The sequence below is a fragment of the Diceros bicornis genome, unplaced genomic scaffold (genome assembly GCF_020826845.1).
Source record: "Diceros bicornis minor isolate mBicDic1 unplaced genomic scaffold, mDicBic1.mat.cur scaffold_54_ctg1, whole genome shotgun sequence".
Taxonomy (NCBI): Eukaryota; Metazoa; Chordata; class Mammalia; order Perissodactyla; family Rhinocerotidae; genus Diceros; species Diceros bicornis.
This window is the reverse complement of record NW_026691418.1, coordinates 304,479-310,478: the sequence shown is the minus strand read 5'-3', so window position 1 is coordinate 310,478 and position 6,000 is coordinate 304,479.

Below are 6,000 nucleotides of genomic sequence, written 5' to 3'. Positions count from 1 at the left end.
TTGCTGTCCTCTATATAATAAAATATACCTTCAGTCCATTTGTTTGGAGTGGAAAGTGTCTTTTACGTCTCCGATCGAATCCCCGAACCTCTCATAACAGTCACCCAGGACATGCAGCTGGAGGGCGTGAGCTGAGACAAGGAAAGAGAAGAGGACAGAACCAGAAGAGGAGAAACTGCCTGTTCCAGGAAGTGTCAAGGAGAACAGTGCCCCATCTCTGAGGCAGATGATGGGGCACTCTTGGGTCCCCTGAGGGCTTGGCCAAGTCACTTTCTAACAGAGAACTTGGGGTCCCCACAGCCTGTCCAGGGCCCTCTCCCTGGCTCTACTGAGAAAATACAGACCACTCTGGACAGCACCCACGAGGACCACAGTGAGACATATCTGTGGGGCAGCAGCCTGGAGCAGGCCCTGTTCAGAGGGGCCGGGAGATGTCACCAGGCTGGTAGGGGGGTGGTCTGGGAGGATCAGAGCAGGATGTTAGAGGCGGTCCATGTCTCAGGTCCCCGAGGGAGAGGGATAGAGAGAGAGAGAGAGAGACAGAGACAGAGAAAGAGAAAGACAGAGAAAGAGAGAAGGAGAGAGAGAGAGATCCATGACCTCTGAGTCGCTGCCTCCACCACTGGCTGGTGCCAACTCACACGCCATCCCACTTCCACCCACAACCCCCACGCCCGCCCCAGGGCCAGCTACATCACAGAGAGGCCGATTCCTGGTCACCTCTGTTCCATCCCTTCTGGGCCTGACCCCAGTGCTGGGGAAATGTTCAGAGAAGCGTTTACATGTCCCTTTGCATGACTATAGACTTCCTCCCCTCTCCCATTCCACAGGCCCACCCACGACATCCACCTTTGTCATTAGCTCAGGAGAGGATGTAAGATGAGAATATCTGCTATTGTGTGGAGAGATTCAGTTTCCCGTGTTTCCCCCATGGACACATGTTCTTCAGCTGGGTCTGATTTTCTCCAGACAACCTGTCTTGTTAAGGATTTGGCCAGCCATAAGAACCTGAAGGGAAAGGGCGGAGGGCGACTATCTCTCTGCCCCCAACAGCCCCGAGCTGGGTCGGTCCCTCAGACCTGGCCAGGGGCAGCCCATCCCCTGGCGCCCTCTCCTGGGGCATCCAAGGGCAGGCTCGGCACCAGCCCCACCCTGCTAGCTACTGTCACGACCATTGTCCTCCCTGGGGAGGCCTGGGCAGGACAGGGACTGGGTTGTGGGAGGCCTCAAGATCTCAGGTCTGGCACACCGCTTCCCAGGCTGCTTCCTCCTCTGACGGGGGCCCAGCACACGCCCCAGGAGAATTGGCACCCATTCCCAGGGCTATATCCTTCAGAACTCTCCCCTTGGAAGGGGCCTGGCCCAGGTGCCAGGTTCAGCTGGTTGGCCAGCCTCCTCTGGAGAAAGCAGGCAAGCCGAGCCAGGCTTGCAGTGGCCCTGGCGAGACACCTGCGACCTCAGGCAGAGGGCCTCCTGCGTGCCCTCCATGGCGGATTTCTCCCCAGAGCCATGGCCTGGGCACTAGGAAGACCAGGCCTTCCTAACTCCAGGGAGGAGGCTGGGGCCTGTCGGCAGAAGGGCTTGCCCAGTTAGGCCCTGGCCCCCAAGCCCTGTGGTGCCATCTGTGTGTCTCGGCACTTTTGACTCCACAGAGCCTTTCCTACACCTGGCCTGGCTGCAGTCGCAAAGTGCAGGCGTGGGGTGAGGCCATGGCTTTGTCTTTCCAGGAAGAAATGAGCCCCTGGACGTAGCAGCTGGCCCAGGCAGAGCCTTGACCTTGAAGCCCAGTATGCCTGTGGCCATCAGGGCCAGAGCAATGCTTCCAAGGCAGAGAAGCGGCCTTCAAGCTGAGTGGGAGTGGGGGATGGGAGGGACACAACAGCTGAAACCAAGTCAAGAAGGGCGGTGATAGAACGGCTGCAGCTGGGTGGCGCCAGTTGGTCAGATCCAGAGGGAGGGCTGGGCCTTCACTGAGGACCCCTGAGGCCAGTCATAGGTCCTGGCAGTCGCCCATGAACACTTGGCTTGTGCGGGGTTGTGGGAGGTTGAACCCAAGCCGGCAGGGCTCCCGGAGCGACCAGAGAATGAAGGGCCCATGAGCGAGGTAGGAGAGGTGGGCAGGTGGCGCCTCCTAACTCTCCTCAGGTCCCCGAGGGTGGGAAACAGAGAGACAGAGAGGGAGAGTGAGATCCCTGACCTCTGAGTCTCTGGCTCCACTGCTGGCTGGTTCCAACTTACAAGCCATCCTTCTTCCAGCCATCAGCCCCACGCCCGCCCTCGGGCCAGCCCCACCACAGAGATGTCGGTTCCTGGTCACCTCCCTGCCTTCCCTTCCGGACCTGACCCGAGTGCAGGGGAAATGGGTTGGACAAACCTTTATCTGTGTCTCTGCATAATAATCATCTTCATCCCCTCTCCCATCCCACAGGCCCACCCATGACATGCACTTTTGTCATTAGCTCAGGAGAGGATGCAAGATGAGAATCTCTGCTATTGTGTGGGTTGACTCAGTTTCCGGGGTTTCTCCCATGGACACATGTTCTTCAGATGTGTCTGATTTTCTCCAGCCAACCTGTCTTGTTAACGATTTGGCCAGCCCTAAGAACCTGAAGGGAAAGGGCGTCGGGGGATTCTCTCTCCCCCTTTCCTCCCCCTCTCTCTCCCCCTCCCTTTCTCAGATATTTTCTCACAAAGCAGACCTTTTCTTATCTTCTTCCTTTCTCTCTCCTCACTCTCCAGGGCTCCTTGCTAATCCTTCATTTATTTATTTATTTATTTTTAATTTTTGTTTATTGCAGTAACATTGGTTTACAACATTGTATAAATTTTGGGTGTATATCATTATGCTTCTATTTCTGCATAGATTACATCGTGTTCACCACTCAAATACCAATTACAAACCATCACCACTCCTTTCTAATCATTGGTTTTATTTCCTGCTTGACCAAACAGTTATTCATGAGAGTGTTTATTGGCTTATAAATTGTCTGATTTGTTTAAGATATGTTGGCAGTTAATGAACATTTTTGCATGCAAGTTGGTTATGGAACTGGAGTTCAAATCTGCCCGTTCCTCTGATGAGCTACTGAGTCAGAATTTCTGTGGTTGGCCATCTATCTCACTTCTGGTGGCTTCAGGAATTGATTGCTATGTCAAAATTGCTTGCTGGACAAGGATAGGACCTAATTTTATAATAATATGCTTTCTTTGCTTTGGAGTAGGAAGTTTGATATTTATATGCAGGCACGTGTGTGTGTATGCTCCAAACATATTTAATGATAAATCAAAATTAACAATATATATGATTCTTATATTGACTTTTTTTGGACAAATACTGAGAAGTTAATTGAATACTCTTACTTTGGTTGTAGTTAGGTTCACTTTACTTCATATTTTTAAAATCCTTTTTGAAATATATGATACTATAATTGAATATATACATTTTGCCTGCTAACCACCTTTTAGTCCCTAAATATTTTGCCTTCAGATATGTGTACCATTATACACATTCATATATAAAAGTTTCCTATTAGTTATGGCTTTACTTTTGTGAGCACGTGTATGGAATATCAGTGACAATCCCCTTTCTTTCAGCATCTATGTTCAGTGTTAGTTTCCTATGTCTTCGTGGAATGTAGAGTAACATTCAATATTGAAAAAGTGATTTAAGTAACTTCAGTATAGTATAACTGCTATATGTAGCATTATCTCTGTGGTTCTATTTTTAAATTTTGTACTTTGCTTTTTTTCTTTTTTCCTTGTTTTGCTCCATTTAAAGTAATTTTCCTTAGTAAACTTTTCTCCACGATGTTGGATATATACATCTTTTTCACATTCTATTTTAGAATTTTTTTTTCTGCTGAGGAAAATTGGCCCTGGGCTAACATCCATGACCATCTTCCTCTACATTATATGGGACACCACCACAGCATGGCTTGATGAGCGGTGCGGAGGTATGCACCCGGGATCAGAAGCCATGAACCTTAGACCACCAAAGCAGAGCGTGCAAACTTAACCACTATGCCACCAGGGTGGCCCCAATTTTACAATATTTTTAATTTGAGAAATAAGAAGAACCCAGAATCTGAAGTCTTGCCTCACTGCCTCCTCAATGTTAGATGAAAAATTAATTAGTATTTGACTTCTTTTCCTTTTCTCCAAATCCAGTGTCTCTTTTCTCCTAATCCAGTATAGATTAAGCTCTTGGTTCAAGATGGTTTTAAATTTTATGCACATTCTTTAAAGTAGTTTGTGGTTTGCATTTTTAAAAAATCGCCTTAACACAAAGTACTGAGACCATTGTTTTAATTTTTCAGTGTTCACATCTTTGGTATGGTGCTTTTTTTTTGAAACCCGCCAACCTCAAACTTGATTATGGATCTGAATTATCTGGAAGGCTTGTTAAAACACAGAAAGTTTGCTCGACCCCACCCCAAACATTCTGATTCAGGAGGTCTCAGGTGCAGACTAGCATCTCCACATTGTGATTCAAAGCTCCTCTGCCTAACATTCCTTATTTTTTTCATTTCAGAGGCAGTAAAATCCGTATCTGAGTGTGCAGGCTGTCCCTACCCAATCCTTTGATTTTTCACAGGTGTTATGCCACAATAATCTTCTTGTACTCCTAACTCCACCTCAGCATTTGGAGGCCCCAACTGACAAAAACGTTCTTCATTTTTCTTCTGAAAGGAGTGCTTTATTTTCAGAAATATGACACAATCTGAAATAAGTTTAATGTGGATGCTGTTCTCTGCTCTTTAGGTATTGCAATTTACTTATACAACACCTGCAATTTACTTATACAACACCTGCACCATTCTTCCTTGTTCTCAGCATTTAATGCTTTAACATTGGAAACACATGGGGCTTCTTGACATTCTGGACACTCTCCCTTCTTAAAGTTTAATTGATCATATCGCACCTGAACTAAATTGAACTAAAGTCGACCATATCATGGTTTGTCACATGACGATCAAGTATATGTGTAGTATGTGTACACCTCACAGAAACAGAATGTTCCTGGAGTGTACATCTCAATGATTCTTCTCCTAAAATTTGATTAAATATGTTCTAAATGGAGGTTCTTAGTTTCAGTTAAATGTACCTAATCCATACATACATTACTGTAAAATTTTCTATATCTTAAACTTATTTTGTTGAATAGTGTGTAAATTATTTCTATACTCCCAAGCTCACACGTTTGATTTTAAAATTTATTTTCTTTTCAAGTTAAAGAAAGAATTTTTATTAAAAGAAAGAAATGCAAAGAAGTATCCAAAAAAATGAAATACTAGGAGTATAGAGGACTAGATACCTCAAAGGGGTTTCCCTCCTCATAGCACTGTCTTCTATAAAATATAATGTTACTGTATTCTTGAGTTCACATGATGTAAGGCAAGTCTCAAAGGACAGAAGAAGGAAATTGTAAGCACTAGACAAATTTGGATTCACCCAGTGGTCAAAGGCCAGAATGATCCTCTAATGAAAGGATTTGTCTTTGAGTCACCAGTGACTTGAGGGAATGAATCTGGGACTCACAGATTAGTTGTGAGTCACACAAAAAAGACATTTAGCTTGGTGTCATCTCACATGACTGTGAGCAGAAACCAGTGACATTCATCTCTGGAAGAAAGAATTTAAACCAAAACCTTACATTCTGTACACATTAAAATCAGACAAATATGAGCTCATAATCAAAGTTCTCCAAACAAATAAGGAATACATGCCATTGTCGATAAGAGTCATAAGAAATAAGAAAATTAAAAATAAAACAATAGATTTAAACACTAAAACCTTCACTATTAGACTTACCAACTTCAAGATATAAATTAACTGTGTATAAAAAATGGAACAACAAAAAATGGAATAACAATATCAAAGAGGAGACTTTAGAAATGATATGACATATTTGGCAGAGGACCTTATAGAATTTTAAGAGATTAAAAATACATAACTGTTGAGTTTTAAAACTTCATAGATGGGTTCTACAACAGAAGAGAT